Below are 21573 nucleotides of genomic sequence, written 5' to 3'. Positions count from 1 at the left end.
GACATTGAGTGGCATGAAAAGGAGCCAGCCCTGCACATAGCTGGGGGGGCGTAGGAGGCAGGGGCACAGCAAGCCAGGATGGGGGGAAGTGGCTGGCTTCACTCAGTGGGCGGAGAGACTGCCGGTGACTAAAGCACAGCTCAGTGAGGAGCACAGATGAGATCTAAGAGGAAGGCCAGGCTAGGTAACCCGGGGCTCAGGGCATGGTCAGGCTTCGGGTTATAGTCCAGTAGCAGTGGGGAACCACTGGGTTTTGAGGCGGGAGTAAGATGATCTGCTTTATGGTGCTAAATCAATATGGCTTTTGGCTGGAGAACAGACAGGGTCTGGGGTGGGGCAGAGTGAAAGCAGGGAAACCAATCTTTGCATGTGCAAAGGCCCAAAGGCAGGGAGGGTGGGTACCGAGCAGGGTCAGAAACAAGTCCTCCAAGGATGCAGCAAGCTGGGCTGGGGAGAAAATGGGAAGTAAGGGCCAAGGAAGGAAGTTAAAGGGGAGTGACACGATTAGACTTGTTAGTTATGAGACAAATGTAATGAGCACTTTTTTTACTGCCTATATTTTTCAAACGTTTTATGGTTTCGAGTCTCACATGGTCTTTAATGCATTGAGTTTATTATGTATGGTGTAAGAAGTTGGTCTAATTTCCTTTTCTTGCATGTATGTTCAATTTTCCAACACCATTTATTGAAGAGACTGTCTTTACTCCATTGTATGTTCTTGCTTCCTTTCTCCTTATTAATTGACTGTATAGGTGTGGGTTTATTTCTGGGCTCTGTAGTCTGTTCCATGGACGAATGTGTCTGTTTTTATTTCAGTACCATGCTGTTTACATTAATGTAGCCTTATAGTATAGCGTGATACCACCAACTCTGTTCTTTTTCAAGATTGTTGTGGCTATTTGGGGGTCTTTTTTGGTTCCATATAAATGTTTGGATTATTTATTCTAGTTCTCTGAAAAACGCCATTTTATTTTCGTAGAAAGTGCATTTACTTTATAGATTGCTTTGGGTAGGATGATGTGAAATAATCATATATCTCACCCATGTGTAGATTGGAGCAAAGGTAGGCTTACAGATTTGGATATGCAAATCACAGAGTTTATTCTCTTATCTACACTAATCCTATCTAATAAAAGAGTAATATGCAAATTAACAGTCACTCCGGGAAAAATGGTGGCGCACATAGCCACAAGATGGCGGCAGCCAGTCCTCTGAGCCCCGCTGGAGTCCCCCAGTCTCAGGGAGGGCTGCCGCTGACAGCCTGCAGAGTAAGTGGCCTGGCGGAATGCTGCCCAGAGGCCCTCCTGACCCTTTATCAAAACAAAAACAAATTAAATCCCCTCCCTGCGGTGGCAGCCCTGGCAGGGGCGCTGCACCCCCACAGAGCGATCCCCTGCCAGCGGCCGCAGTGCACACCCACACGGCGCCATCCACTCCCAGCTGCGGCAGGCTGGGGTCTCAACCACTGAGTCACACCAGCCAGGCAGATATGGAGGAATCTTAAATGTTTCTTTTTTTAAAATATGTATATTTTATTGATTTTTTTACAGAGAGGAAGGGAAAGGGATAGAGAGCTAGAAACATCTATGAGAGAGAAACATTGATCAGCTGCCTCCTACACACTCCCCACTGGGTATGTGCCCCCAACCAAGGTACATGCCCTTGACCGGAATCGAACCTGGGACCCTTGAGTCTGCAGACTGATGCTCCATCCACTAGCCAAACCAGTTAGGGCTGTCCAATATGTTAAAGAAAAAACCCTATCTAATAAAGAGGGAATATGCAGGGGAGGGCATTTGGGGGTGAATGGATTGCCAGGGGAGGGCAGTTGGGGACGATCGGGCTGGCAGGGGAGCAGTTAGGCATCGATCAGGCTGGCAGAGGAGTGGTTAGTGGGCGATCACGCTGGCAGGCAGAAGCATTTAGTGGCAATCAGCCAGGCAGGCAAGCAGTTGGGAGCCAGCAGTCCTGGACTGTGAAAGGGATGTCTGACTGCCTGTTTAGGCCCAATCCCACAGAGATCGGGCCTAAACAGGCAGTTGGACATCCCCTGAGGGGTCCCAGATTGGAGAGGGTGCAGGTTTGGCTGAGGGACAACCCCCCCAGGTCACTAATTTCGTGCACCGGGACTCTAGTAAAAGAGAAATATGCTAATTGACCATACCTCCGCTGTGCCCACCAGCCAATCAGGAGTTATATGCAAATTAACCCAACAAAGATGGTGGGTAAATTTGCATATGCAGGTGGGGCAGGCAGTGCCAGACACCATCTGCGGCGTCTAGACCTGCGGCGTCCAGGCCACAATTGGGGCAGTAAGTGCCAGACGCTGCCCCCGGGTTCTGGGTTGCAATTGGGGACCGGACAGGTCGGGCGGGCAGCGTCTCTGGGATCACTGCCTGCTTCTGAGCCACCTGCGGACACCAGTGGAGCTGGCCCAGGTTGAACATTTTAATGAAAATGGGATGCCTGTGCCCCGGCCCACCGCGCCCTGTCCCTGGCGAGGAGAGGGCAGTGGGCAGTTAGGAGGCACCGGGGCTCGGAAGGGACTGGGAGCAACCTGCAGGCGCACTACCAGGAAGAGGTGCTGAATCATGAGGACACCAAGGGCTGGCTGATGGAGGTGCGCAAAGGTGCAGATGAGGTGGCTCTTGCTGGCGCTGAGCTCAAAAAGCTCATCGACAGCCTGATGGACGGAATCACCTTTCTGAAGAAGGTTCACAAAGAGGAGATCGCCGAGCTGCAGGCGCAGATCCAGTACGCTCAGATCTCCGTGGAGATGGACGTGTTCTGCAAGTCCGACCTCTCCGCCATGCTCAAGGACATCCGTGCCCAGTACGAGAAGCTGGCTGCCAAGGACATGCAGAATGCCGAAGAATGGTACAAGAGCCACTTCACCATGCTGACAGCGCTGCCAAGAACACCTACGCGGTGTGCGCCACCAAGGACGAGGTGTTCAAGAACTGTTGCCTGTTCAAGCCAAGACCCTGGAGATTGAACAAGCTGGGGCATGAACGAAGCGCTGGGAAAGCAGCTGCGAGAGCTGGAGGATAAGCAGAACGCCGACATTAGTGCCATGCAGGACACAATCAATAAATTAGAAAATGAGAACGACAAAGAGTGAAATGGCATGACATTTAAAAGAAAGCCATCCTCAATGTGAAGATGGCTTTGGACATTGACATTGCAGCTCACAGGAAACTCTTGGAAGGTGAGGAGACCCGGCTCAGTTTCACCAGCATGGGAAGCATAGCCAGCAGCTACTCCCAGAGTTCTCAGGTCTTTGGTGGATCTGCCTACGGTGGTTTACAGACTAGCTCCTACTTGATGTCTGCTCGCTCTTTCTCTTCTTAATACACCAGCCACGTCCAGGAGGAGCAGATCGAGGTGGAGGAGACCACTGAGGCTGCAAAAGCTGAGGAAGCTAAGGATGAACCCCCTTCTTAAGGAGAAGCTGAAGAGGAGGAGAAGGAGAAGGAAGAGGAAAGAGAGGAAGAGGAAGAAGGTGCCAAGGAAGAAGTTGAGGATGCAAAGGAGGAAGAAGGAGGTGAATATGAAGGAGAAGATGCCCAAGAAGCTGAGGACGAGAAGAAAGATGAAGGTGCTGGGGAGGAGCAAGCAACCAAGAAGAAAGATTGAGCCTCCCTTTCCTTAATTATTTCAGGAATAATCCTCCCAAAACCAGGTCAACCCTGTCACCAACCAAGCAGTTGAGTTCCCGATACTATATGAATTAAGAAGTCAATATATATAACATTCTGAGGTGACTCAGGTTGTTTCCCTGACCTGCGGGGTCTTCTAACGGGGGTACCGAGGCGGTGCACCTAAGAGAATGAGAAACAGACAAGGGACGCAAAGAATGGAGGCAAGACAAAGGGGTTTCTGATCAAGCCTCTAAATTTTATTTTTACAGCACTCCTTATATGTGGTTTCTAGAAGGGGAGATGTCTGGGGGAGATGGGGGCTGAAAGGGTTATGTGGACTTAGATAATTGACTAAGGTTGTGAAGGGGGCTGACTATAAACTAAGGTTGTAAAGGGGGCTGACTATAGATAAAGAGTTTGGCAGTTAAAGGGCAACTAAGGAAAGAATGCTTTGTTCTCAGATGAGAGGAGGTGGGCCTGGTTTCTGTGAGTTTCTGTTTAGATAACTTGCTAAAGTAAGGTCAGAGTTAACCCTTTGATCAACTCTTGGCTCCGGACAAGGTTGGACATTAAATGTTGTGCTATGACTTTTCTCCTCATGCAGAGTATCTGTTTGCTTGCAGAGTGGCTTCCTGGCTTGCTGCCAGTCTATGCATGGTCCACGCTTATGAGTTCAGGATCTATGACAATGTGAATAATTCAGATGTTTACAATAAAAACACATGAATACATGAATTCACTAATATTAATGTTAAACTTCTTGGAAAAAATAGTCCTTTGAATCTTTGGTGGTTAGAAATAAAAGACCTCAAATCATGTGCAATAAACAGTAAATAAAGTTACACTGAATGACAAAAAAAAAAAACAAACACACAACAAAACATTAGGGTCCAGGAAAAATTCATGACTCCACCCCCACACTGGGAATTGAGCCTGCAAACCATGTATGTGCCTTGATCAGGAAAAGACCCAGTATCACATGACCTTATCATTTGTGGAATATAATGAACAGCATAAATTGATGAACAAAAATAAATTCAGAGACACAGAAGCATTGAACAGACTGTCAAACTTCAGAGGGAAGTCAGGGAAGGGAGGGGTTAAGGGATCGACCAAAGGACTTATATGCATTCATATAAGTATAACCAATGGGCACAGACACTATGGGGGACAAGGGCATGTGCTGAGGCTTGGGGCGGCTGGGCAGATCTCAGTGGGGGAAAAAGGAGTTGCATGTAATACTATATGTAATGCTTTAAACAATAAATAATTTAAAAATAAAAATAAAATGAAGCCAAAACCGGTTTGGCTCAGTGGATAGAGCGTCGGCCTGCGGACTCAAGGGTCCCAGGTTCGATTCCGGTCAAGGGCATGTACCTTGGTTGCGGGCACATCCCCAGTTGGGGGTGTGCAAGAGGCAGCTGATCGATGTTTCTCTCTCATCGATGTTTCTAACTCTCTATCTCTCTCTCTTCCTCTCTGTAAAAAATCAATAAAATATATTTAAAAAATAAAAATAAAAAAAAATAAAATGAAAAGAAACATGACCTCCTGGTTCATAGGTCGAGGCTCAACCACTGAGCTACATCAGCTGGGATACATTATTTTAAAATTTACAAAAATACATATATATTTTATTGTTGATAGTATTATTGATGTCTCCCATTTCCCCCCTCTGTATATATTCTTTGGTGGATCTCTTGCATTCCTCCTCACCGCCTTCCCCTTGGAGATCTGTTAATCAGCTCCAGTTAGCCAGTTCCTCCCCAGGCTTCACTCCCTCTGCCACACACCTTCATTCACCTAGTCATACATTGGAATGCTAGTACGCCCCTGGGCGGTTGAGAAAACTACATTACCCAGAAGGAACTGCACTCCTGTGGGCGGAGCTAAAGGGCATTTTGGTGTCAGTGTATCCGGTTAGGGCGGGACTTCCGCCTTCCTCCTCGCGGTGGTCATTTTAACTTCTTAGGTCTTTGTTCAGAGATCCACAGGCTTCAGGGCGCTGGTGGTGAGTAGGAGGAGGCCTGGGAGGCCGCTGCCTGCGGTGCAGGGTGTGTCTGAGGCTCCTGGAGCCCCAACAGACCGAGATCGGGGTCCCCGTGCCTCCCGGAGGCCTCTCTGCTCACAGCGTTCCCGCAGCCCGACCCCCCTGAACCCTCCGGCCTGGGGAACCGGCGCCGCTCAGGTCCTGCCGCCCAGGTCCCAGCGTCCAGAATGGTGAGTCCGTCCTGGTGACACGTGGTTTTTTGGGGAAGAGGGTGGAAGGCTGCAGTGCCACCTTGTAAGGAGGCCATGGTGTGACTGAGTAGGGAGGATTGGGAAACCTGGGCCTGTTGTGGGTGTAAAGGAAACAGAGATGAGGTGTGGATTTTGCACGAGGAGTTTTACTTTCATTCTCAGAACTCTGGGGCCATACATGGTTGTGAAAAAAAGAGGGATATTTTCTGAGGTAGGGGGCTATCCCTAACATTGCTCAGAGGAAGAACAGACTAGAAGACAGAGGACAGCATTGTGGACAGGAAGGGGAAGTCCTGTAAATGATAAGGTAACTGGCAAGAGTGAGCACTGAGGACTGAGCCCTGAGATCATACAGGCATCTGGAGGGCACCTGGCCTCCGGGCTGGGCAAGGGGTACTGAGCAGCCTGAGTCCATAGAGCTTGGTGGTTGCCAGGCTCTCAAAAGATCATTTTTTCCCCCCACAAATTCCTGCAAATGCAGAATCGATCAGGTGTACGGGTTTGTGGGACTTATTTCAGGGCCTCACACACTTGTGGCCTCTGAGATAGTGATGCGCTGGGACTGTCAGTCACTCTTGTAGCCCCCTTGGACCTGGGCACTTTGAACAGACACTGAGCCCAGAATCCTAAGGCCACGACTATGTCTTCATGTTGTACACCTTGTTTTTGGCAACCAGTGTAATGAGTGAGAGTTCTTCCAGGACATAGGTTCCAGAATGTGCAAAGGCTTGGAGTAAACAGTGAGCTGAATTAGTAACCTGCAGGTATGTTTTTTAAAGTACATACATATTTTTATTGATTTTATATGTACAAATGAAGTGAGAGAGAGAGAGAGAGAGAGAGAGAGACGGAGAAACAGGGATGAGCAAGAAACAAGGGTTGGTTGCCTCCTGCACAACCCCCACAGTGGATCCAGCTCACAACCCAGGCATGTGACTTTACCAGGGCATGGGTCTATGCTCAACCAAATGAGACACATCACCCGGGACTGTATGTCACTTTAATACAGGGGATCATGGTCAGGTTGGTAATGGTAATAATATCTCAGAAGGGACAGTGTGAGCCTGAGGACTGGCTTTCTTGCTGGGGCCACTGTTGGTTGGAGGTGGCTATCACAACACAGCTTAGGGACAGAAGTTGTTATGTAGAGTGTGGGGAGAGAGATAATGGTTTTTCAGTGGCCGAGGCCAAGAACTAATTAAAACAAGGTGAGACTAGGGCTGGTACATACCAACTTTTCTAAACTCTCACCAGGATTTTGTTGTGACCCTCGGTGTGGCCTGGCTGTGGGGAGTTGCAGTCAGTCTTGTGGATTATCTAAGAGGCTTGAGTGGGCATCTGTGAGACTCACTGGGCGTGGTGCAGAGGGCCATAGGGGCTGGGACTTGAGTGAAGATTAAGTGAGAGACGTTGGCTGTGAGTAGTGAAGGGACATCAAGTGCAACATCACAGGAGGTGGCCTGTGGATATCTGAGATCTCATTGTTGTTCTTAATAGTTGAGGTTGAAGGAAAAAAAAAAATCATGGAGAGAGGCCTCCATAGCAGGACTCAAGGCTGCCTCTATGAGCGTGAATTATCAGACTCTCGGCAGTACTTGATCCTGATTCAATTTGTTAACCATTCTCTGGGCCACACATGCTGAGTAATAAATAAAAGCCAGCAGATGACTATGGGGGCCGGGGCTGTGGAAGTGCAGGTGTGAGAGAGGTGTGGTAGAAAGAGGGATGTGCACTCGGAGAGGGAAGGTGAATTCATGGCCACAGCACCCTAACATTGACATAAGAGTGAATGAAGGAAGAGTCTATTTCTGGTGTTGCCTGGATGTAACAATAAGGTGGATTTTAGGGTAATTGCCTGTAAAGAGAGGAGTTTGGGTGCTACATTCTAGGTTAGAGCTTAGGTGCCATTTAACTAAACACCTGACTTTTGTCGTTGGGAGGAAACACTGGTTGATGGGAATGAGATAGCATACATCAGTGTTACCCAGGCTTGTAAATCTCCACGGGCACGGGTAAGTGTCAGGGCCAGCCTGACAGGTTGAACTGGGCTGAGGTAGGGAGGTGGGAATTGAGAAAAGAAAGAAAGACAGGACAGTGGGATCGGGAGGAGTCTGCAGGTAGTCACCGACCGGCTGCACCTCTGCCAGCCGTCGAGCTACTGCAGCTAGCTTTATTGACTACACAAATACTGAATAGGACGTCAACAAAGAGGAATGTACTCTCTGTTCTTCTTAATCTCAAAGAGAAGTCAGGAGACCAAGTTCTCGGTAAATATTTACAGACTTTTGATAAGCTATACAAGGTTTCTCTTATTCTACTCATGTGCTGACAATAGGAATGTGCCATCAAAACAAGCTAGACTGAAACAAGTCAGGGGACAATGCGTGGGCTTACACCCGGTCTCCCAACAGGTAAGGAAGAAGGGTAAGAGAGAAATAGATTATGGAGTTGGTGAACTATAATTTTGGAAAAGAAGGTGATTAGGAAATAATTTTTTTTAAATATTTTATTGATTTTTTACAGAGAGGAAGAGAGAGAGGGATAGATAGTTAGAAACATCGATCAGCTGCCTCCTGCACACCCCCCACTGGGGATGTGCCCGCAACCAAGGTACATGCCCTTGACCGGAATCGAACCTGGGACCTTACAGTCTGCAGGCCGACGCTCTATCCACTGAGCCAAACCGGTTTCGGCTGATTAGAAAATAATTTATCCACGCCACGGCATGTTGGCATTACGTTTGAAGTTGTGCCTCTGGGAAGGAAGCTGTGTGAGAGAAGTGTTGTTCCGAGAACTATGTGCCGCAGCTTGGGGATGGGGTCAAGAGGGTGAAGTGTGATGCCACGTGTTTGGTGTCTTAGAGGAACAACCCGAGGGTCTACAGGCTCTTTCCTGAGAAGAACGGTATCAAGTCACTCACACTCTCTTTATGGCCAACATCCCCCTGTAACCTATGCTTTTGACCCCTCCACTCCATTGATAAGAGGCGGTGTGGCGTACATGGGTGGGGGGGGGGGGGGGGGAGTCCAGAGCTCAGGAATCTTCTATCTGCTCAACTTAAATTTCTAACAACAGAGGGATACCTAGGTTTTTATTTGGATCTGCTTTTCCAGGCTTTACTTAGGCGTATGTATCACTGGCAAACACTGAAATGTACTTTTCTAATGTGTATATACTATTTGGTGAGTTTGAACATACGGATAACGCTCTGAAATGTTCACAGGTGAAATAAACTTCTCTGTTACACATATCCACGGTGAGGCAAAAGCAGGCTTATAGTTGTGAGTATGGAGAGTATGGGCATATTGCCGAAACCGGTTTGGCTCAGTGGATAGAGCGTCGGCCTGAAACCGGTTTGGCTCAGTGGATAGAGCGTCGGCCTGCGGACTCAAGGGTCCCAGGTTCGATTCCAGTCAGGGGCGCGTGCCTTGGTGGCGGGCACATTCCCACTGGGGGGTGTGCAGGAGGCAGCTGATGGATGTTTCTCTCTCATGGATGTTTCTAACTCTCTATCCCTCTCCCTTCCTCTCAGTGGAAAATCAATAAGATATATTTAAAAAAACAAACAACAGTTTATTCTCTGTTCTTAAGTAACTATGTTATATATTTTAAATGATATTTTTATTGATTTTTTAGAGAGCAAGGGAGGAGAATAGAAACATCTATCTACTAGCTCCTGTAAGCCCACTACTGGGGATCCAATAACGTATGATCCAGGAACGTATGTGCCCTGACCTGAAATTGAACCAGTGACATTTTAGTGAATGGAATGACGCTCAATTAACTGAACCACACTGGATATGGTGGCGTTTATACTTGTATTATCATTTATTAATTATTTTCAACACCAACAACTCTAAATCTACATTTGCCACACCCTGTATTTACCTAATGCCCTTTTATTTATTTTTTATTTTTTTATTTTATTTTTTCCATTTTTTTTTTTCTTTATTGATTAAGGTGTCACATATTTGTCCTCATCCCCCCATTCCCATCCCACACCCCTCCCCACGGATGCCCCAACCCCCTGTTGTCCTTAACCATTGGTTAGGCTCATATGCATGCACACAACTCCTTTGGTTGATCTCTCCCCCCTCCCCCCACCCCCCATCGATAGTCCAATCGATGCCTCCTTGTTTCTGGGTCTGTTCTTGTTCCTCAGTCTATGTTGTTCATCATTTCCCCTAGATGAGCGAGATCATGTGTCACTAGAGATATAAGAACTGAATGTGAGACGAGCAATAATAGTTATGCTGACAGGCACATGAATCAGTCTGTAGTGAGTTTCTTTCTGGACCAACAGTTCTTTTGAGACCGAATTTCAATGTCCACCGGTTCCTTATGTGTATATGTCGGCACTGACCCCTCAGCTCTGGATGGTGGACAAATGGTGGTAATGCAGGTCCGACTCCCTCTGGTTTGGTCTCAGCTGGACCCAGGGACACGGCTTCACCCTGACTCAGGGGCGCGTGGCCTCACCTGAACCCAGGTGCACACGGCCTCACCCGGACCCGGGACCCAGCCTCACCCGGATCCAGGGGCACACGGCCTCACCCGGACCTTACCTAATGCCCTTTTACTTTAATATATTTTTTATTGATTTCAGGTAGGAAGGGAGAGGGAGAGAGAGAGAGAAACATCAATGATGAGAGAATCATTGATTCGTTTCCTCCTGCACGCCCCCACTGGGGATCGAGCCCGCAACCCTGGCATGTGCCCTTGACTGGAATCGAACCTGGGACCCTTCAGTCCACAGGCCAATGATTATCCACTGAGCCAAACAAGCGAGGGCACTCCTACCCTTTTATACTCTTTCTGCTTCCCAAGCCCTCCATGCTGGCATTGATATAACCTCTTTCGAAATAGATGAGTTCCTATTTCTCATTATTTGTAGGCATTATAAGGTGTATAATCTTTAAGAAACACTGGCATTTTTCATGCTACACGGTTATTTTTGAGATTCACCAATGACATTTATGTAAATAGTTAATTTTTTGTTTCTAAAATATTGTATTATTTGGATTATCCTCTTATCCTTTGATCTGTCTATGGTTTTGTTTATTTTCACATTTGGGGTTTTATTTATTTATTTTTAATATATTTTATTGATTTTTTACAGAGAGGAAGGGAGAGGGATAGAAAGCTAGAAACATCAATGAGAGAGAAACATCGACCAGCTGCCCCCTGCAACCAATGTACATGCCCTTGACCGGAATCGAACCTGGGACCTTTCAGTCCGCAGACCGACGTTCTATCCACAGAGCCAAACCGATTTGGGCACATTTGGGGTTTTATAAATAAAACTGCTGGCATTATTGTGCTGTTTTTTTCTACAGATACATGTGTGTGTTTTTTTTTGTACTTTTTAATTTCTTTATTGATTAAGGTATTACATATTTGTCCTCATCCCCCCCAATACCTTCCCAAACCCCACCCACTCATGCCCCCTCCCACCCTGTTTGTGACCACTGATTAGGCTTATATGCATGCATACAAGTCCTTTGATTGATCTCTCCCTTATCCCTACAATTACCCTACCTTCCCTCTGAGGTTTGACAGTCTGATCGATGCTTCCCTGTCTCCGGGTCTGTTTTTGTTCATCAGTTTATGTTGTTCCTTATTTCCCATGGATGAGTGAGATCATGTGCTATTTATCTTTCTCTGACTGGCTTATTTCACTTAACATAATGCTCTCCAGTTCCATCCATGTTGTTGCAAATGGTAGGAATTCCCTTTTTTTATGGCAGCGTAGTATTCCATTGTGTAGATGTACCACAGTTTTTTGATCCAGTCATCTGCTGACGGGCACTTAGGCTGTTTCCAGATCTTAGCTATGGTGAATTGTGCTGCTATGAACATTGGGGTGCATATGTCCTTTCTGATTCGTGCTTCTAGCTTCTTGGGATATATTCCCAGGAGTGGGATCACTGGGTCAAATGGGAGTTCCATTTTTAGTTTTTTGAGGAAACTCCATACCGTTCTTCACAGTGGCTGCACCAGTCTGCATTCCCACCAGCAGTGCACGAGGGTTCCTTTTTCTCCGCATCCTCGCCAGCACTTGTCGTTTGTTGATAATAGCCATTCTGACAGGTGTGAGATGGTACCGCATTGTCGTTTTGATTTGCATCACTCGGATAATTAGTGAGTTTGAGCGTGTTTTCATGTGTCTCTCGATTCTGTTTAGGTCCCTTGCCCATTGTTTGATTGGGTTGTTTATCTTCCTTTTGTTAAGCTGTGTGAGTTCCCTGTAAATGTTGGAGACCCTCCCAGAATGTGTAAACACATGGAATAAAGACCAAACTAGTTTAGAGACATGCAGGTATCCTCTTTTTAAAAAGAGGGAGGGAGCCCTAACCAGGTTGGCTCAGTGGATAGAGTGTCGACCTGCGGACTGAAGGGTCCCAGGTTCGATTCCGGTCAAGGGCATGTACCTTGGTTGCGGGCACATCCCCAGTGGGGAGTGTGCAGGAGGCAGCTGATCAATGTCTCTCTCATCAATGTTTCTAACTCTCTATCCCTCTCCCTTCTTCTCGGTAAAAAAAAAATCAATAAAATATTTTTAAAAAGTCTTTAAAAATAAAATATATAAAAAGAGGGAATTATTAAAAATGGGGAAAAAATCAGATCTAGAGGAGCTTTGTGACCACTTTGGAGTCTGCTCTGCTGGTGATGGGGGTATGGCAGATTTGCAGCAGCGGTGGCAGGTGATCTGAACCAGGTCTCCTTAGACTCCTGGTGGCTGCGGCATGATGAACAATATGCCCGCAGGGAGGAGGCAGAAAGACGAAGAAGGAAGCAGCTGTGAGAGATGGGGTGCGTGTGATGGTAACTGGCTCATGATGGCGGCCGTGGAGATGGAAGTAGCAGTTGCATTCTGGGTCAGTGATTGAGGTGCGGCCATCTGCATTTTCTGATGTTGGGGTTGAGAGAGACCGAGAGGTAGTAGTCACAATTGAAAAATTAAGGCTTGGATTTCGCACCCGAATGTATGGAAACACCATCAACCCAGATGGAGAAATTCATAGTAGGAAGTGTTACGTTCATAGGAGATATAAAAACTTTTTTATTCTCTGGCCTGTTAGGGTATTTCAGAGAGCAGGTCAAGAGCGTCTAGAATTCTGATGAGCAGTTCCATAGGAAGACCTCCTTAAATGTAGTGGGAAATGCATAGGCCACATAGGAGTTGTAGATCACCTTCTCGTTTGTGTGTGTGTGTGTGTGTGTGTGTGTGTGTGTGTGTGTGTTTGGAATTGGATGCCAAAGAGTATTTTAAACAAAATGAGGCTGTGGTTGGTGCTTATGTTCTTCTCTAAACACTTACCAGGTTTTTTTGTGTGTGTGTGTGTGTGTGTGTTTTTATTACCATCGCTGTGGCTAGGTTGTTGCAGGCAGTTTAGTGGAATTGCTTCGGGGCATGAGTGGTCATCTCTGAGCTCACTGGGCATGGGGTAGAGAGAGGGCATAAGTGATGGGATTGAAGTGACGAAAGGCTGAGACTGGTGAAGAGAAGTCATCAAGTGCAGTAACAGTGAAGGTGGCCTCTGAATATCTGAGATCTGATGTGGTTCACGTTAGGTGAGGTGGGAGGGGGAAAGACAATCAGGGATGGAGACCTTCAGAGCAGGACACACTTCCTCTGTGGTTGTGAACTAGGACATTATGGTTAGTACATCACCCAGGTTGAGTTTTCTAGGCATTCTCTGGGTCATACCTGCTCAGTAATGAGTGTGAGGCCAAGGAGATGACTATGGGTGCTTAGGATACTGGAGTGCAGCAGGTGTGAGACAGGTGTGGTAGGAAAAAAATGTTGTGCACTTTGGAGAGGACATGTGTGTGAGTTTATGGCTGCAGAGCCTTGACATTAACATAAGAATGAAAGAAGGGGCCGAAACCGGTTTGGCTCAGTGGATAGAGCATCGGCCTGCGGACTCAAGGGCCCCAGGTTCGATTCCGGTCAAGGGCATGTGCCTTGGTTGCGGGCACATCCCCAGTGGGGGGTGTGCAGGAGGCAGCTGATCCATGTTTCTCTCTCATCGATGTTTCTAACTCTCTATCCCTCTCTCTTCCTCTCTGTAAAAAATCAATAAAATGTATTAAAAAAAAAAAAGAATGAAAGAAGGGTGAGTCCATTTCTGGTGGGGACTGGATGGTATGATATGGGGAATTTTAGGGTAATTCCTGAAAAGGGAAGTTGTTGTGGTTCTACATGCCAGATGAAGAGCTTACATTATTCTCTCTCTCTCTCTCTCTCTCTCTCTATCTCTCTCTCTCTATCTCTCTATCTCAACTGCCGTTTTTTGTTGAGGGCTGCCCAGTGATCAGTAGGAATGAGATGGCATACATCAGTGTCACCTGTGCTTGAAAACCTCCACTGGCATGAGGAAGGGAGACGATAAGGGGGGAAATACATCATAGCGGTGGTAAATTAGAATTTTGAAAGAAGAAGCTAATTAGGACACAATCTGTCCCTTGTCCCAGCATTCTCGTATTGCCAGTGAGGTTGTTCCCCTTGGAAGGAAGCTGCTTGAGAGGAGTGTGGTTCAAAGAATCACGTGACGAAAAGTGATGCAGTGGAATGTTATGGCCTCAACAGTCTGGGTTTGGAGTCCGAAGGGTGAAGAGTGATGCCCTGTTTTTTGATGTCTTGGAGGGAAAACTGAGAGAAAACAAGCATATTACCCGACAAGACCAGTGCCAAATCACTCACACTCCCTTTATGTGCCACAGCTCTCATTGCCCGAAGTTCCTGACACCCACTGTTATGAGAAGGGGCAGTGTGACTCACATTGAGGCCCCGAGCTCAGGTATCTTCTATTTGCTCAACTCTGTTATTGTTGTGGAAGACACAGCATCAGTAGGAATATCAGGATAGATTGCATTTTATGGTACCAAAGCCTGGTATCTCCTATGATGTAGGGAGTCGAGGGAGCAGATGGATGTGGTGAGTTAAGAATATGACAGAGCCGAAACCGGTTTGGCTCAGTGGATAGAGCATCAGCCTGCGGACTGAAGGGTCCCAGGTTCGATTCCGGTCAAGGGCATGTACCTTGGTTGCGGGCACATCCCCAGTAGGAGGTGTGCAAGAGGCAGCTGATGGATGTTTCTCTCTCATCGATGTTTCTAACTCTCTATCCATCTCTCTTCCTCTCTGTAAAAAATCAATAAAATATATTTTAAAAAAAAGAATATGACAGAAGTGGAATATTAGAAGAGAATCTGATCATGGGCTGTACTCTCCCCGTTATGACAGGATGTGAACTTTGAGGACGTGGCCATTGCCTTCTCCCAGGAGGAGTGGGGGCTCCTTGATGAGGCTCAGAGACGCCTGTACTGCGATGTGATGCTGGAAGTGTTCGCACTTGTTGCATCCATAGGTAAGAACTTCCCATCTCTCCTAGTGTCCTGAGGTGATGTTCTCTCTTACTTAATTCTCCAGGCATAGCACTCTCTCTCTCTCTCTCTCTCACAACCAGCCCACGGGTTCTGCAAATATTCCTCGCTGTCTTCAAATGTGCTCTGCATGCCAGTGCTGAGCACTGTGGAGAGCCCTGAGCAATAGACTCCACTCACTTCTCTTACAGCATTTTTCTCAGCAAGTGCAGGAGGTTTCTGGGAGTAAGGGGTCCTACAGACAGCTTAATTGCTCCCACCTGCTGTTTCTTCCTGGGAGGGTGACCATACTCACAACCATGGCTTCCATTTCTACGCCCTTCCTGTAGCTAAATTCCTGGGTGACTATCTGTGCCAGATTGTGGTCTTTATAAGACCCTCGTTCATACCAGGAACCAGCTCTTTTCCATCAGTGTTCAGATGGAGGTGCCACTGGTCACACCACACTGATTCCTTATCTTTTACCTACTTTATTCTTTCTGACACGTCATTTCTCCTGTGACTTCTTGGCTTTCGGCTATGTCCACCTTTATGGCATTTTTACGTCATCTGCTCCTCTGCATGGCTGCCTCTGCTGCATTCTTTAACACTGACTTACACATGTGTTACGAATTACACATACATGCTTAAGTAGGTTTCAAACACCAGCTACTCGTTTATGGAATTTTTCTTGAAATAAGACATAAGCAAAATGCTGCAGAGCTTGCCTATGTCACCTGCAGCCAGCCCTGCTTGACCACCGTTAGCCTCAGGAAGGGCTGGGAGTCTTACGTCTCTTCCATGTGGTGCTTGCCATCTTCGTGTCATATCCCTGGTGTGGTCTTCCTTCCTTTATGATATGCAGAGGCCCAGAACTTCAAAGAAGCCTCTTATTAATGCTTCCTTCACCTCTCTTCTTTTCTGAAAATGGCACGGAGCCCAGGTCTCATGGTGCACACACTTTTGTAATGGAACTTCCCCCCGTCACCACAGTCCTTACTCACGTCCTCACCTTTTTTCTGTTTTCAGGTTGTTGGCATAAAAAGGAGGAGGAGGAGGAGGCCTGTTCTGATCAGAGTGTATCTCTAGAAGGAGAGTCACATGTCTGGGCTTCTAAGACAGCTCCAGCCACCCAGAAGTCGCATTTCTGTAAGCGGTGTTTCTCAGTGTTAAAAGATATTTTGCACCTGACTGAGTTACAAGCGGAATACTTTGAGCACGAACGCTTCTTCAGTGACTTATGTGTGAGAGACTTCTGTTTCGGTGCAAACCCTTACCAGCAACAGGAGGAGGTCAGTGGAGAGACCTCCTGGGAAGAAGCTATGGACAGGCCCTCATTTGTTACCAGGTGTAGCTTCTATTTATCAGAGGTGCCTTCAAACAACAAGGAGGTTATGGAATACGTCCAAGCTCCCTCAGAACTTTTCCAGCCCCAGGCCTCTCAGAACACTGAGGAGCCACACATTGGCAGTGAGGTTTCACAAGAATATCTCAGTGGAAAAAGTGACCACCAGTGGGCTGAATGTGAAACAGCTGCCAGCCAGACACAGAAAGTTGTTGAATGTCAGGGTGTCTGTTCTGGAGAACTGATTTACGATTGTGACAAATGTAGGAACGTTTTCAGAGGAATCTTTAACCTCATTCAGCATCAGAGAGTTCACAGTGAAGAAAAGCCACAGGAGTGTGCAGACAGTGGGAAGTCCTTCAGTCACAGTTTCACCGTCATTCAACATCAGAGAACTCACACTGCGGAAAAGCCTTATAAGTGTTATGAATGTGGGAAGTCCTTCAGATATAAGTCTCATTTCAATAAACACCACAGAGTTCACACTGGTGAAAAGCCCTATGAGTGTACAGGCTGTGGGAAGTCCTTCAGTGAGAATTCTAAACTGATTCGACATCAGAGGATTCACACTGGAGAAAGGCCATATCAGTGTAGTGAATGTGGGAAGTCCTTCAGAAGTAAGTCTGAGGTCAATAAACACCAGCGAGTTCACACTGGAGAAAAGCCGTATGAGTGTACAGATTGTGGGAAGTCCTTCAGTGAGAGTTTTAAACTCATTCAACATCAGAGCATTCACACTGGAGAAAAGCCTTACAAGTGTAGTGTTTGTGGGAAGTCTTTCCGATGTAAGTCTAGTGTCAGTGAACACCAGCGAGTTCACACTGGAGAAAAGCCATATGAGTGTATAGATTGTGGGAAGTCCTTCAGTCAGCATTCTAAACTCATTCAACATCAGAGAATTCATACTGGAGAAAAGCCTTATAAGTGTAGTGAATGTGGGAAGTCCTTCAGATTTAATTCTGATGTCATTAGACACCAGCAAGTTCACACTGGAGAAAAGCTATATGAGTGTACAGCTTGTGGAAAGTCCTTCAGTCAGAGTACTCAACTCATTCAACATCAGAGAATTCACACTGATGAAAAGCCATATGAGTGTACAGGTTGTGGAAAGTCCTTCCTTAAGATTTCTGCCCTCATTCAACATCACAGAATTCACACTGGAGAAAAGCCATATCAATGTACAACTTGTGGGAAGTCCTTCAGTCAGAGTTCTAATCTCATTCAACATCAGAAAATTCACACTGGAGAAAAGCCCTATGAGTGTACCGTTTGTGGAAAGTCCTTCCATAAGATTTTTGACCTCATTCAACATCAGAGAACTCACACTGGAGACAAGCCATATGAATGTACAACTTGTGGGAAGTCCTTCACCCAGAGTTCTAATCTCGTTCAACATCAGAGAATTCACACTGGAGAAAAGCCCTATGAGTGTACCGTTTGTGGAAAGTCCTTCCATAACATTTCTTCCCTCATTCAACATCAGAGAATTCACACTGGAGAAAAGCCATATCAGTGTATAACTTGTGGGAAGTCCTTCACCCAGAGTTCCAATCTCATTCAACACAAGAGAATTCACACTGGAGAAAAGCCATATCAGTGTAGTGAATGTGGGAAGCCCTTCAGAACTAAGTCTGAGGTCAATAAACACCAGCAAGTTCACACTGGGTAAAAGCCTTATGAGTGTACAGATTGTGGGAAGTCTTTTACCCAAAACAATGTATAGCCTTAGAAGACACCTAAGACTTCACAGTGGAAATAGGCCTTAAATGTGTAGGGAATGTTTCCTTTTTCTAACAACACTAACGGAGAATCTATGATACACTTTTGTCTTAATATGATCCCTTTTTTATCAGTACATACACTCTGCTAGATTCCTCATAAGTTTCAGGTACAAGTGAGGCCTTAAGGAGCTACCTACACTTGCTCTCCTGCCCAGGTCCACTATGTGATTGATACCACGGTGAGAGTTTATGGCTGAAGTGATTTCTCCTCTACCACCTGGCTCACATGAACAGTGTGAATCAGTCACGAACCCTGCATGCTCTCTTGTGCTTGAAGAAATTCTCAACACTCTGAACACACCTTGGGAAACTTGGCGCAGTGGATAGAGTGTTGGCCTGCAGACAGAAGCTTTCCTGGGTTTGATTCCAGTCAAGGGCGCATGCTAGGTTTGTAGGCTTGATCCCCAGTGGGGTGCATGCAGGAGGCAGCTGATCAATGATTGCCTCTCATTATTGATGTTCCTATCTCTCCCTCTCCCTCTGTAAAATAAATAATAAAATTCTTTTTTTTTTATAAAGGAACAACTGGTGAAATTTAAATAAAGCCACAGATGTGTAAATAAGTAAATACATAAATAAATACTCTGAACACTTGGCAGGATCTCCATTCCTTCCTCTCTGACTAGGGAATGGGCCTGACTCCGGGTTTGTCCAGAATAACCCATGTACAGCAAAGAAGTAGTCCCTCTTAAGGTGGTTCTCACATTATGCTGTGATGATTGGCTTATGTTCTAGTTCACCAATCTGAACCCCACTGGCTCTCATTTATGATATTTCAGTAAAGGTGTTTTTTTAAAAAATATATTTTACTGATTTTTTTACAGAGAGGAAGGGAGAGGGATAGAGAGATAGAAACATCGATGAGAGAGAAACATCGACCAGCTGCCTCCTGCACACCCCCCACCGGGGATGTGCCCGCAACCAAGGTACATGCCCTTGACCGGAATCGAACCCGGGACCCCTCAGTCCGCAGGCCGACGCTCTGTCCACTGAGCCACACCGGTTTCGGCAGTAAAGGTGTTTTTTGTTGTTGTTGTTGTACCTTTCATTGTGTTGGTTCTATTTACTGCATGCCATGATTGGAAAGCACCGTTGTGATCTGTCGGCATGTAAATGTGAACAGATAATGTGGGGACGTCAAGCCTTCAGTGTTTCAGAAGGGAGAGCGTGATGGCAGAAAATCACTCTCTGTCCACAACCTGCTTGTTTGTGCACTGCTGTCCAAGGCCTTGAAAGAAAGGCAGCGTGACTTTGCAGTTTTAATTTACATCCCCGGACCTGGGTTATTGGTGATGTCATTGGCCACCCAAAAGTGGCGGATTTTGCTGTTCTTCTGTTCACAATAGGAATTACGTTCTGTTCATAGTATGTGTTACACATGTATCAGCGGAACTCCTCCCCACGGACTGCAAAGGAGCCTTGTGCCATTAAGAATGCAATCTCAGAGACTGGTGTCATTTGTTGTAAGACTCTGAGGTCTAAATGGATCCACCATTATGACAGAAACACTGTATTCACAGTGAGTGGGAAAGCCTGCAGAAAATTGGAGGAAACGTGTCCTGAACATTTTCCAAAAATGATCATAGGTCTGTGGCTTGTGTGATGTTTGCTTACAGGCATTCTCAAGGCCTCCATAGCTGTTTTCTGTGGCTGAAGTCCTTGGCAGAAAAAATAAAGTTTGTTGGAGACCCTGGCCTCACCTCTTTATTTTAAACAATAAATGATTTAAAAAAATAAAATAAGAATAAAATAACAAGAACCATGAACTCCCGGTTCATAGGTCGAGGCTCAACCTCTGGGCTACATTATTTTAAAATTTATGAAAATACATATATTTTTTATTGTTGATAGTATTATCGATGTCTCCCATTTCCCCCCTCTGTATATATTCTTTGGTGGATCTCTTGCATTCCTCCTCACCTTCCTCCCCTCAGAGATCTGTTACTCTGCTCCAGTTAGTCAGGTCTCTGTCCAATCTAGTACCACCCCAGGCTCACTTGCTGGGCCACAACACCTTTATTCACCTATCAGTGGTGGGCAAACTCATTAGTCAACAGAGCCAAATATCAACAGAGCGACGATTGAAATTTCTTTTGAGAGCCAATTAAAAAAAAAAATATATATATATATATATTTTTATTGATATTTTACAGAGAGGAAGGGAGAGGGGCAGAGAGCTAGAAACATCGATGAGAGAGAAACCTCGATCAGCTGCCTCCTGCACACCTCCACTGGGGATGTGCCCGCAACCAAGGTACATGCCGATGCTCCATCCACTGAGCCAAACCGGTTTCGGAAAGAGAGCCAAATTTTTTAAACTTAAACTATATAGGTAAGTACATTGTTATTGACTTAATTAGGGTACTCCTAAGCTGGTCTTTGCTAAAAACTCAAGGGGTCAAAGAGCCGCAAGTGGCTCTCGAGCCGCAGTTTGCTGACCATTGACCTAAGTCATTGGCTGGGATGCTAGTATTCCCCTGGGCGCTTGAGAAAACTACATTACCCAGAAGGCACTGCACTCATGTGGGCGGAGCTAAAGGGTATTTGGACTTCCGCCTTCCTCCTCTCGGTGGTCATTTTAACGTCTTAAGTCTTTGTTCACAGAGTCACAGGCTTCAGGGCACTGGACTGAGGAGGAGGAGGCCTGGGAGGCCGCTGCCTGCGGTGGAGGGTGTGTCTGAGGCCCCTGCAGCCCCAACAGACCGAGATCGGGGTCCCCGTGCCTCCCGGACGCCTCTCTGCTCACAGCGTTCCCGCAGCCCGACCCCCCTGAACCCTCCGGCCTGGGGGCCGGCGCCGCTCAGGTCCTGCCGCCCAGGCCCCAGCGTCCGGAATGGTGAGTCCCTGGTGGGTGACACGTGGGTGATGGGGAAGAGGGTGGGAGGCTGCAGTGCCACCTTGTGAGGACGTGATGGTGACACTGAGCTGGGAGGATTCGGAAACCCGGGCCTGTTTGGGTCTAAAGGCAACAAAGAGATGAGGTGTGGTTTTGTGTGAGGAGTTTTACTTTCATTCTCAGAATGCTGGGACCATAGATGGTTGTGAAAAAAGAGGGACATTTTCTGAGGTAGGGGACTAACTTTCCCTAACATTGCTCAGAGGAAGAACAGACTAGAAGACAGAGGACAGCATTGTGGACAGGAAGGGGAAGTCCTGTAAATGACAAGGGAACTGGCAGGAGTGAGCACTGAGGACT

Source organism: Eptesicus fuscus, chromosome 25, assembly GCF_027574615.1.
Source record: "Eptesicus fuscus isolate TK198812 chromosome 25, DD_ASM_mEF_20220401, whole genome shotgun sequence".
Classification (NCBI taxonomy): domain Eukaryota; kingdom Metazoa; phylum Chordata; class Mammalia; order Chiroptera; family Vespertilionidae; genus Eptesicus; species Eptesicus fuscus.
The sequence above is the reverse complement of the archived record's forward strand: the minus strand, read 5'-3'. Positions refer to the sequence as shown.